Source organism: Anser anser (assembly GCF_964211835.1).
Source record: "Anser anser genome assembly, chromosome: 28".
Classification (NCBI taxonomy): domain Eukaryota; kingdom Metazoa; phylum Chordata; class Aves; order Anseriformes; family Anatidae; genus Anser; species Anser anser.
In genome coordinates this window covers 1,492,506-1,505,132 of record NC_139749.1, presented here as the reverse complement: position 1 = coordinate 1,505,132, position 12,627 = coordinate 1,492,506, and the positions used below count along the sequence as shown (strand labels likewise).

Below are 12,627 nucleotides of genomic sequence, written 5' to 3'. Positions count from 1 at the left end.
CGCATGCGCGCTGCGCACGGTCCGCGTGCCGTGGGGGCTTCGGGGCCGGGGGGGGGACGAGCCCGGGGGGGGGCGAGCCCCACAGCCCCCCCTGCCCCCCCCGTCCCCAATGGCTCCCCGACCCCTGTGGGGCTCCTGCCCCCAGGGCCCCCCCCAAATCCTGCAGCCCCCCCGCGCCCTCCCCCGGGCTCCCCCATCCCCAAATCAGCACCCCAAAGCCGCCCCCCCCCCCCCCAGCCCCGCACCCCCCATCTGCCATCACGGGGACAGCCTCGGCCCCCACACGGCCTCCCCCTCACGGGCACCCGCCCCCCCATATCACACCCGGCACGGAGCAGCTCGTCCCCGTACGCGGCTGTGTGCCAGCTGCCGTCCGGCAGCGACGATGGTGCCCGTGGGGGGGGGGGGGGGGGGGAGGCAGGAGCCCCCCGCCAGCAGGTTGCACGTCTCGTCCCGGAGGCTGCGGGCACACCAGGCAGCGTGCGCGTGGGTGTGCACACTCATGGGGGTGTGCCTGGGGGTGGGGGTGTACGCAGGGGGACAGCGGGCACCTCCGGGGCTGGCAGAGCGGGAGCCCCCGGTCGTGTGTCCGGGAGCCCCCAGGGAAGGGCTGGGGAGCGGCTTAGGGGGGCACCCGCGAGCGTCTGCCCTCAAAGCATCTGCCCACCAGGGACCTGAGCACCCGAGGACGTGGATGAGCTCCTCAGAGGACCCCAGCCTCTGCTAGGCCCAACGAGGTCGCTGCTCGGGGTGGGGATCGCACACCCACGGGGCTGCTTCCCCGCGGCTTCACGAAGGCATTTAAATGAGCCTGGGAGTGCTGCAGGCACGCAGGAGCTGTGAGTCAGGCCCCAGAATTGTCAGGCTCAGCTATTGCTCATGTTTGGTGACGTTTTTGTGAAGCTCAGGTTCAGGGTTGTTTAGGTTCCTTTCCTTTCCTTTTTATTTTTATTTTTTATTTTTTTTTCAAATGATTCTGGGATTTTTTATTTTTTTTTTTCTGGAAGATTTTGGGGTTTGTGGTCCCCAGGCTGATTTCTGAATTTTATTTTCATTTATTTATTTTTTTTTTCTGTAACAGGAATACCCATTTTCTAAAAAAGGACCCCCTCAGTCAGCTGAAATTTTCACCTCTTGATTCCTAGGAGGATTTGGGAGTGCAGAAAACCCTGCCTGGGATGAGACTCACCCCAGACCTGCAGACACTGGGGTCAGGCGCTACCAGCCCAGAGAAGCAGCGTTTCTCACCCACTCAATAGAAGCGTGAATGACTGCGGCGTGCAGAGCACACAACCGTCAAATCCTCAATCTGTTCCTTTTTTTTTTTTCCTTTCCCTTTTAATTGCCTGTGATCGCTCTGAAGCTTTAACCCAGCCTCAGTGAATTTGATTCATTTTTGCAGCTCCTGAGGCACAGCAGAAGGGTTACCGAGCTGCTCTCTGTGGTGTCGATGTGATATACCTTGTCCATGAAATAATCTATAGCGGGAGTTACGGAGCCATACATCCTCTTGAATTGCAGCGCCCCGAATGCGACAAATAGCCACTTAATCGATACGAGTTCATTCTCCGTTCTCCTCGTTTGTGGAAAATTGGGCAGCCTCCAAGCTCGTTTCCATAGGAACGTGATTTGAGACTGTGCGAGCCGAGCTGCCGGAGGCCCGGCGTTAGCACGGCGGCGTTATCTGCTTCGTGCTGGCAGGAGCTCCCGCGGCCTCCCCGTATCGCAGCCGCCTAACGCTGGGCTCCCGCTCGCTGGAAATGGGCCTGGGGACTTAATTTGTGCTGGAAATAAGGAGCCGATCACCGGATCACCGCTTTACGTGCTGCTGCAGCCGAGGCGGAGGCTGCTGCCTCCAGGCTGCTGCCTCCAGCCCTTGGCGGAGGCTGAGGAGGGCCCCTTCGCTCCCCCGGCAGCAGCATCCCACGCGAGAGCAGGGGCTGCCGGGGCTCGTCCTGCCCCACGCCCCGTGGGGGCTCCCCCAGGGCCCCGCAGGAGGCTTCCCGGAGCCGCCGTCCCCGCGCGATGGCAGCATTTGCTAAGGCTCTAACGGGCTGGAGATGCCTCAGGTGTCTGCTTTGTTTCGCTTCCCTCTTCTGAAATGAAATGAGATGAAATAAATTGTAGCACAGCTCCCCCGCCCGACTCCCTGTTCAAATGCCAGCTCTTGGATACGGCTATTGTTCCGCCGAGCTTCATTTTAAAACTGCTTTATTAGACACTCTGAAATATCGCTTCCTCGCTGTTGAAGTCAGCCTGTTCCTACCAGGGAGATAAAAGCTGATGGCTCGATTGCAAAGGGGACATTTTGTTACTCTCCTAAATCAGATGACTGCATTGTTTAATTGAACGTGGCCCTGGGAGCGCTGCTGCGTTACCGGGCTTGCCGGTGCCTGCTCCCCTCCACCCCAGGGGCAAGCTCTGCTCTCGCGCTGCGGATCCGAGAGGTGCAGTTAGGTGCTGGCCTTCTCGCAGGAGCCCCCATCAAGCCCTCCAGGTTCCTCGCACAAGGAATCGTGCTGATTCAGCCCCTACGTTCTCCAAAACAGGCAGCGTTGCTTTTCACTCTCTGGGTGCAGATGCAAAGCTGGGAGCTGGCATGGAAAAAACTGCAGCTCCTGTGCCTTCAGTTCCCATGCAAAGTATTTTTTTTTTCCCCAACAGATATATATATATATTTTTTTGTAGCTAAAAACACACTGCAGGTAACTTGATGGGTCCATCCAGGAGTGTGTTTCTGGTGGTACGTTTTTTATACAAGTGTCTAGCAATTAATCAGCCTGAAGCATTACTCCTAGCTTGTTACAGCATCACAGGACAGCGCCGAGCTCTGCGTGGACCAGCTGGCGCTCGCCGTCAGACAGATGCACAGACACCTGCTCATCCGGAGGGAGCTTGCGCTCACACCTCCAGCCCTCGGCCTCTTTTTTCTCAAACATGGGAAATTCTGCCCCATCCTGAGCCTGGGGCACCAGGAGAAGGTGCTGAATTGCCATTCTTTGCTTTGCTTCAACCCCTCCGAGCCCACTCCCGCTCCCACGGGGCTGTTTCCCAGCTGGCGAAGCAGCAGGCTTACGCGGAGCATCGTGCAAGCTTTTTCTTCCAAGGCTCCTTGCTGTTCAGCAAAGGCGTGAACCTGAGCTTTGATAAAGCCCCGGCAGCTGCCATGTCTGCTCTCCAGAGATGTCAGCAGCAATTACTCATCTCCAGAGCTCCCGGTGCGGAGGGGAAGAGGGGGACTCTGCCGCTTCTCCCGTCCACAAGCCGCTTGCTCTGCTCTGGGGACGGGACAGCACGCTCCTGCGGCCGACGTCCTCGGCCCCGAGCTGGGAAGCGCGGCGTGGGAAGGCAGGTGTGGATGGCACAGATGCGGCAGTGGAAGGAGCCGCGGCAGTGGAAGGAGCCGCAGCAGTAACTCCCAGCACAGCTGCAGCAGCGAGGAGCGCAGGTTTGTGCCGGCTCTTACAAAAGGCAGGGCGTTGCTTGGAAAACAGGCAGGAGACGGAGCGCGGCACCGCCGCCGGCTGATCCTCGCCTGGCTGGGGCTGCCACGTGAGCACAGCCTTCGCCTTTAGCTCTTGGATGATCACAGGCTTATCTGCCGTGGGTTCATGGCCATCGTCGTGTCCACTTGGCAACTTTACCCTGTGGTGTTCTCCTTCAGCCTCGCACCACGATTGCCAGGGGCTCCTTTGGCTCGGGGACAGGAAGACCCGCCGCTGCCACCGCGACCAAGCGCTCTCTGGCCTTTTGCTGCCTTCAAACACCGGTGTTGCTCCTTGGCGTGGCTCACGCTGCTCCAGCCTGGTCATCTCCTCCTTATCAAGCTGTCGTCCCTTGGGTGGCGGCTGAAGCACCACAGGGGGACCCTCGGCTGCGGCCGCCCAGCACCTCTCGCAGAGATTTCTTGGAGGGGGATCAGCATAAAGGGGACCCCACGGCCACTGAGAATTGATGCAGCAGCTCCCAGAGAGTGAATCAGTGACATAAATGAACACTTCCAAATGCCAGATTCCGAGGAGCTCCCTAATATATGGCATTAATATTCTCTTCTGTAACCTTTACGTTGCCACCCAGTCCAGTTCCCTTTTGCCCTTTGCTACTCCCTTTTGTGTTTAATATTAAATCTGATTTGGCAGAGAGAGGGCTTTACTGTGCACTCAGACAAATCAAAGGGATTTCACAATCCCTCGGCTGGGAAAAGCATCAGCCCGAGGGCAGAACGCATCCCCTGGGGCTGCACCCCCAGACAGGGCTCCCCGCTCGCAGCTCCCCTGCTGCTCGTCACCACCCCGAGGGCAGGAAGCCAGGGGCGGCTTTTCATCCGCAGCGCTCGCGGCGCTTGCCTCAGGGCTCAGCCGAGCCGCCTCCCTGCTGACCCTGCCATTTTCTTCAAGGTCAGCGCTCTGCAAACTTCGGGAGCTGCCTGGGGAGGCAGCGAGACAGACAGCCCGCTGCTCTCAGCTCCTTTTTATTTATGGAGCTATTGAGCACAGAGAGACTGTTTAATGGATTGTCTCGCAAGGGAAAGCCTGGCGCAGCCGGGTCTCCAAAGGGCTTCCTTGCGTGTAGGACTTCTTTGTGCCTCCCACAGGATCCTATTACACCTTCTTCTTGGCTTTTTCTTTATTCGCTGTGAATTATTTTTTCACGCAGCACAACCCAGCTGACAGAGCCGAGAGCCGTAGATCAGTGACTCGCATAGATGGGTAGGCAGGAGGGCGGCTGGAGGGAATGATGGATGGCACGGAAGATAGTTGTTTGCAGATCTCAGGGACATGTACGGTGCTTTAATTGGTTGGTCTGCACAGATTTCCCCACAAACAGCATTTTTTAATCTAAAAGAAAGCAAGAAACTGGAACGTGTCTTGCTTCTTTCATGACTTCCCTGGAGGCAGCAGCAGCACATTAAGGAAAAAGAGAAGGAGGAGGAAAAAATAGTCAGAAGCACCAGGTGGCTGAATATCTTGCAGCCTAATTGATTCCTCTTTAATTAGTACAAAACCTGTTGCTCCCAACCAATGTTCAGTGCAAGCTTTGGAGCAAGCAGCATCCTCCCCGGCTCCACGCCAGCTTGGCGTGGCAGCGCGAGGCGAGGAGCAGCTGGGGAGCGGCGCAGAGCTGACGGTGCCACCTCGGCACCTGGGGACAGGGCTCACCTCCAAGGTCTGAGATGTTCTTCCAAGCAGCAAGAGCCAGAGGAGAAGAGAGGAGAGGAAGCCGTGTCAGCACAAGGCGTTGGAGGAGAGCGTGCGGGTAACGTGACACTTCACCGGGATTTCTGCCCCGGTGCCTGCCCTCGCCTGGAAACCGCCCGCCAGTTATCACCCCAAACACAATGGCATTTTTCGAATGGAAAAGAGCTTAATGCCATTAAACTGTTTGTCGTGGATATGATTTCAAGTGGCTTCATCCAAGTTCAAGTCTGCTTCTGGCTTGTACCTGGCCAGTGAAGACATCCCTAGAGCAGCGCGCTCCTGAGAGCCCAGTGCCAGGGCAGGGCAGGAGCCGACCCTCCTCCAGAGGCAGCCTTAAGGGCAGGCGTACGTAGCACACAGGAGCAGATATTTAGCTTCAGAATATCAGCTTGCTTTTTTATTAGTGGAAAGGATGACGTTCACTTTCAGTGAAGTTACTTCTCTGCTTTCTGCCTCCTGAATTCTGAAAGGACGTTCAGGGACTTGCCTGAACCAGGTTCGGTGCTCGCTGCTCCTAGGTCAGGTGGGAACTTTGTCAAGCAGGCTCAAACTCAGCCCCTGCAAGCATCTGGCCAGGTCTCTAGGACTTCTGAAAATGCCACCTTATGGTTTTAATTCTTTGGTCTTTCTGACCCACGTCTCCCCTTCCACCAGCACAACGTGGGCACAGCCACTCCCCTCTCACCCAGCAGCTCCTCTGCAGCAGGAATCTGACTCTGCTTCTGGACCCCCACTTCTGGACCCCCACTTCTGTCAAAATACTGGCATGGAAGAGGCGATAACTGGTCTGGAGGTTTTGCAGCAAAGCCCCCTCGGCCAGCCGGCTCGCAGCAGTTACGATTGCTTAAGCACAGCGGATGCTCCCCAGCAGGAAATCCAGAAATACCCATTTAGGTAGAAAAGCGTAATTTACCATTGCATTTCACAGCTGGTTCCTGCTGAGAAACCCTTATTGTGCGAGTGCCAGGCCGGCAGGCTCTGGGAAATGGAGATAGCTTCTTCCATCCTGATAACCACGCAAAGGGACACAAATGCCATTAATACGAGCCTGGCATCTTTGCAGGCAGATGCATCCTCTGTGAGCGCTCATGGGAATTGCAGGCACGTCTGGGAGAGAAGAGGAAGCTCATGTGCGAACACTGCGGCCTGACCGGGGAGATAACAGCGCCCAGCAGCAGCTAAAACACCCCCTACGAGCCTCCACGTGCAGTCCCAGCCCCGCAGGTCGCCGCTGCGCTGGGTAACTGTGCAGAAGTGCCGGAGACCCCGGAGCAGGAGGGGAGGCAGCCGGAGCCCCCTCCCTGCCGTGCACCTCGCAACGGATCAGGAGCAGTTTTCATGGTGCCGAGCTGCTCGGCTGATGTTGCCCAGAGCTCTCCGGAGGCGTGATGTGGCCTGCAGACCTCACACCGCGCTGCGGGATAATTAACAGTAACTAACAGCCCCAGCGGCGCCTGCGCTCCCAGGGCCGGGGTGATGAAATTAGCAGCCAGGCGGCCCCAGTTTTACCTTGGAAAATGAGCCCGTGTGAAATGGAAACAACCGCAGGGAGACAGGCCCCGAGCTTGTTTTATTCCTGCAGCAGAGCTCAGCCTTGGAGGGGGAGGTTATACTGGAGGCTTTGCTGATTGCGCTGCCCGGCTGGAAGCTGCAGCTCCCCGTGGCTGTAACCCAGCCCCTCGAGAGCAGAAAACCACTCTGCGGTTGCCTGCTGGGTGCCCTTCAGCAGGTAAAGGGGCTTTCAGCTCATCAGCTGGGGAAATGGCAGCGTGCAGAAGCTGGAGCCCTCCTCCTGCCTCCTTCCAAGCACAGAACCTGCTGCAAAGCCCCCGGCGGCCACGCGCCCGCCCTCGTCCCCAGGAGCTGTCTCCTGTGCCCAGCTCATTTCCAGCACGCAGGTGCCTATTCAAACCCAGGGCTCGTGGAGCAATTTCCTTGTGGTTCTCCCCTCCCCGCTGAAGGCCAGCAGTCCCCTACTGATTATAAAAAGCTCCATCTGCTTTCAAGAAACTGTTGAGTGAAACACTTAATAGCTTTTTTTTTTTCCCCTCCCATCGCCGCCACCGCAGAGCACACACCGATGCTGCCACGTGCACCGAGCGTCCCCCCCAGGCTGGGAAAGCAGAGGACAAGGGGACATGCGAGGGACATGGTTCTCTGCCTCCATGCAGAAGCCTTAATCCCAAACCATTAATAAAAACAGATTTCATGCCGCACGCAGAGATTAAAGGAATTTCACCTAGTCTCCGGGGGTAGCATCAGAGCTACAGCTGTAGTCACACGTTGGGGCTCTGCTTCGCTAAGCCACTAATTTGGGAAATGAAGCTGTATGTTTTTAATTGCCTATCAAAGAGCCCCTCAAATTGTTGGAGGTATTTTTAGAGTTTACAGGTATTAGCTAAAAAAAAAAAAAAAAAGCCCAATTTACTGATTCGTCACAGTTCAACCGCCACACATCACCCCCTCCTTCCTCCTCTGCTGGCCCCGCAGCACCCACGCCTGGATCAGCCAAAGGCTTGTGCCCACCGGAGCCCTCCTGCCACGTGTGCAGGACGTGTCCCGGGGCAGCTGCTTGGCTGCCAGGCCCTCGCACTGCTGCTGCATTGACCGATTTTTTTTTTTTTTAAATGGACTGAGCCAAAGCTCCCAGCACAGTGCTCACAGGCTTCAAGCGAGGCTTTTGAATCGTCGCCTGGATTTAGCAGCACCAAGTGGGAAAGGCTCCAGCTTCCCCTTCTCTTCTGTTCCCTCTGTGAAGTTGTTTTTGTGCCCTTTGCGCTCCAGCCAGCTTTCATCCTCATTTTTTAGAGGTAAGGGACAAACCAAGCCATTAGCTGGATTGAAGGAGCAGTCCAGGTTCGACACACTCATGTCTGCTGTGCTCAGGTCACGCTGGGGGAAGCGGGAGGGGAATCCTCAGCGTGCCTCAGTGCACGGCTAGAGGAAGGAGGATTTGTGACACTGGCAAGCACCTGGGGCGTGCCACAGACCCCACAAGGCACATGGGAAACCCCAAACCCCTTCAGCAAAACCCCTCTGGGAGCAGGTGGCTTGGAAACGCCTTGCTGCTCATGTAGGAACCTGAGATTCCTGGGAGGGAGCAAGGAGCACACGCGGCCCTACAAAGCGCCGAGCAGCTCCCGGCACGGAGCTCGTGTTGCGGCTGGAAGGTGGCAGAGCAGCTCCGGGCTCCAGAGAAACCGCAGCCGTCTGCTTGGGTTTCTCCAGGCACTTCTCCTCCCTGCTCGTCGCTCTCATTCAGAAAAGACGAGCCCCGCGCGGATCAGAGCCAGGCAGGCTGCCAGGAGCCGGCATCTGCCACCTCCGTGGGCACAGCTCCTCCCTCGGTCCAGCTCAGGGTGACCCACGGGGAAGTTTAATTCTCTCTGGTGCAAGTGGCAATGACAGAAGCCACCTCGAAGCCTGGCGCTGGTGCTGCTACCCCCGTGCCTCCCTCCAGCCCCATCGCTGTCTGTGCCTCAGCACCCCCACGGTGCAACAGTGCGGGGATGCTCCCCCCTCGCCAGGGTCTCCCCGAAGCACATGGATGGACCACGGCAGCCTGGCACAGACCCCCAGAGGCACAAAGCTGCTTCCCGGGGACGTGCAGGGAGCTCAGCACCACCCGGGGACGTGCCACCCAACGCCACGGGTTTCCCACCCCGCACCTCTTGCAGCACGGGGCTGTCCTACAGGAGCGATGCAGCCACGGCATGAGCACCTTGAGCCTTGCTCCGAGCCAAAGCCGAACACCGCTCCCACCGGCAGGAAGAACAGAGCTCCAAAGACCAGCAGAACAGAGGGGTCCGAAGCATTTATATATGTACGTATATATCATATATTTGTGTGTGTAACTATACATAGGTATCTGCATACTTACACACCGCACAGGTAAATATTTATAGATACTGACCTCTTCAGATTAAAGTCCAAGGCACTTTTTACAGTGAACAGGTTAAAGCCATAGTTTAAAACATGCCTGTTTCTGGGTACAGATCAGTTTTATGGCAATGCTGTCGGGACAGGCAAGTCCCCACTCCCTTCCCCTGTTTAGGAGACCCAGCCACGCTCAGACCAGAAGGAGGAATGTAAGCCCGGGGCCAGAGCCTGACCGCAGAGACGCGAGCAGCTCCGCCAGGGCCAGGAGGTGCGTTGGGGTGTGCTAAGACCCCGGCAGCGCGAGGGGAAGAACACTTTGGGTAGAAGACGGAGCAGAGCCGGGTGCCGCAAGGCGCGCATCGAGCGTCCCGGATGAGAGCAGCCACCGGGCTCACGGTGCTGGAGACCTGTCCTGTGCCCCATTGCCTGAGCAAGAGGGGGCAGACGGGACTCACCTGGGGGAAAACGCCTCATCCCACAGAGCAGCTTGGCTTTCCCCTGCAAAATCCCCTGTCTGCAACCCTGTGCCCTCCATGTGGCTATGGGGAGGAAGCTCGGAGCTGGGCGAGGAGAAGCTGGGGCTGGAAGCGGAGCACAGCCTTCCAGCAGCAGCTTCCCAAACCCCCCAGGAGGTCACCACCAACACCCCAGCAAACCTACCTGCTAGTCACAGGCCTGCAAGCCAGCCAGGGGGACACAGGGCAGGAGGAACCCGAGGGAGAGCAGCGCAGGGAGCCCAAGCACCCTAGAAATCTCAAGGCACCCCCAGAGCTAAGCAGGAGAGGGGCAGCCCTGCCCTCCCGAGGAGAGGAGCCAGCCCCTCTCCTCCAGCCCAGCTGTAAGGCCCCGTCTGGTCCTGGGCTGGGTCCCAACGGGGGGCAGCTGGAGCCAGCCCCACCACAGAGCTCGGGGCAGCATCACAGCAAGCTGCTGCGGGGCAGGAGCTGGGGATACTGGAGGAGATCAGGCTGCAGGGGCCAGCAAGAAGACGTTGGAGCTCACGGCCGGAGTGCTCGGTGAGGTACAGGTGCTGCCGTGACTCCCAGTGGGATAATCGGCCTGGGAGGGTCAGGCCAGCACAGCTGCGACAGCAATTAACAGCGATAATGACAGCACTACAGTGACAACTGCTCTGATACGGAAGAGTTGGTGTAGGGGCTTTTGTTTGCTCTGGAAGAAAGCAGGAGTTGGTCCCACACGCTCTGCCCGTTCCTGGCCGTGGCCACCAGCGAGGCCACGCTCCGCACAGGAAGACTGCCCAGGAACAGGGGGCAGGGCTGCAAAAGGAAATTTAAGACTTATTTGCCCACGAATCTTGTCCTACACGAGATGCAGATCAGCTGCAGCCAGATTGGGGCTGGATGTAGGGAAGAGCTGCTCTCAGAGTACCATCAAGCACCGGAAGGCTGAGAAGTCCCTGCACCCTCACCGCGTCTCTCTTCTAAATTCGGGGCCACCCCTTCGTCTCTCCACACCACCACAGTCTGAGATGGAAGGGACCAAAACCACGCTAGTGCCTCCGCAGGCCAGGTCGCAAAGCCCAAAACCCTCCCAAGGGCCAGCTCCTGTCCTGCCCGAGACCCGGCACGAGCTGGGCACGGTGCCCGAATCCCCTCGGGGCCGTTCCCCGCTGGGCGGGCGCAGCGGGCTCCCTCCCTGCGCCGAGGCCTTACCTGCAGCAACAGCGGTCGCCCGTGCAGGGCTGTCCTTACCCCGTCATCCCAACAGCTACGTGTTGACCTGAGAGGAAAAAGAGAGCGCGCTGCCTCGGCGTCCCTCCTCCCGAGGGAACCCCGCGCTGCCCCGGCTCGGGGGCAAGGGAGCCCGAGCGGGCAGGATCGGGCCCCGCGGTGCTTTCTGGCGCGCAGCTCTGCCGAGGAGGAGGAGGAGGATGTTGCGCCCCTCGCGCTTTTCTAGGCACAAGTGATTCCCTAGTTCAGAATATCCGGATCCTGCCCGTGTCACTCGGTGCTGAGCCGAAATGTTTTGGTCTCCGCGCCGAAAGCCCAGCGGGGAGCCCGGCGCACCCTGCGCTGCTTTGTCCCTGAGAGCCTCCGTCACCGGGGGCAAACGGGGAATTTTGGCCCTCGTACAGTCCGTGCCCGGTGAGCTGAACCCCACCTTCGCTAGAGAAGACGACCGGGGGAGGAAATGGCTTTCCAGGAACCGCTGAGGGGGCTGAGACCCCGGGAGAAAAGAGGAACACACCTTTCCCTAGGGAGAAGCAAAGCTCCAGTGTGGCCGGGCTGCGTGAATTTAGACCTGCTGAAGGCCAGCTTCCAGGCAAGGGGAATTAATGCCCGGGGGTGGAAGGGATGAGGAGCACGTGGAGTCCTTCTGGACGGAGTCCAGAGAGCCTCCTCTGCTACCCCTGGCCTCCGTCCTCACGTGGAGCAGTGACTGTACTCAGAAACAGACATTTTGGCAGCAGGCTGGCGTCGCTGCCTGCTGACAAACTGGTTGGATACAAAACCATAATTGAAAGTTACAATAACCTTTATAATATAGCAATATATTTCATAGTTAAAATAAACTATTATGCTTTCCCCTATTATTAAAAAAGAAGCGAGCAGTACAGAGGCAAGATGCAAACCCATGTTGAAGCTCCTTAAGTCTGGACAGAAACGCTTCAGTCTGTGAGTTTGCAGAGAGGATTTTGTATTTTTCTGGCGTTTCTAGGACGTTTCCTTGCAGGCAGTGCAAGAGGTTCGTGGAGCAAAAACCAAGGCTGTGCTGAAAAGGAGACTGGCTGTCGTAGGGTGGGTCCTGGAGGGGCTTCGGGGCGCGATCACCTCGCTGGCTCTAGCAGCAAGAGAGCACGGGGTGGTTTTTCTCTTGCGTTGCAAAACCGGGGTGCGGGCAGCTTCGGTCCTGGTGGTGTGCGGGGTCCGACGGCTTCCCGGCTGCGGGAGGAGGTCAGCATCTCTTTGGGTTTATAAATTTACGTTTCAGTTTTGTTCTTGTGCTTTTCCTCCGCATCTGTCGGTGGTCCCAGCTCTTCTCTCCGCTTGCCCGGACGCAGTTGGAGGGGCAGCCTCTCCGGGCCCATGGCCGCAGGCTCCGAAACAACTTTCTCAGGTGTGTGAACAGCACCGGGGAGCATCCTGCCATGGGCAGGGGGAGGCTGCACACCGCGGTCCTGCCAGCCGGCTGCCAGGGAGGGAAGCTCCGGGGCATGAGCGTGCGCCCCGGTGCACGTGCGTTGGTGGCTGCCGCGTGCACTGAGGTGACGCCAGCGCTCGTACCAAGATGCAGGGAGCGGGGGAACAGCTCCAGGTGCGCACCCCAGGCACCAGACCATGCTGGGGTGCTTGGGTTGGGGTCGTGGAGAGCTCGCCCCATGCCCGCCTCTGCCTGCTGGGGAGAGGAGCCCTGACCGTGGCCTCAGGGCGGCTCCGGTCCCGGCGGCGGGGCTGGGGCCGTGAGGTGGGGGGAGCCCCAGGGCTGGCCCCGGTGGGCTCAGTGCCCGGGGTGGGCACCGGGACTTGGCCCCAGGACTGACAGTGGGATGCGGTGCTGAACCAACAGGGGGGTGCGGGATGGTGGAAGC

General features: G+C 58.5%; 2 long non-coding RNA genes across 2 annotated transcripts; both read left to right on the top strand.

The window, feature by feature from the left end:
- Window positions 1-245: 245 nt before the first annotated feature.
- Window positions 246-5,159, top strand: LOC310887591. Its single transcript, XR_014575750.1, has 2 exons — window positions 246-490; window positions 1,082-5,159. It is a non-coding gene; the product is annotated as an uncharacterized lncRNA (long non-coding RNA).
- A 2,445-nt stretch (window positions 5,160-7,604) lies between these two features.
- Window positions 7,605-12,574, top strand: LOC310887592. The gene is made up of 2 exons (XR_014575751.1): window positions 7,605-8,008; window positions 8,876-12,574. It is a non-coding gene; the product is annotated as an uncharacterized lncRNA (long non-coding RNA).
- Window positions 12,575-12,627: the final 53 nt, after the last annotated feature.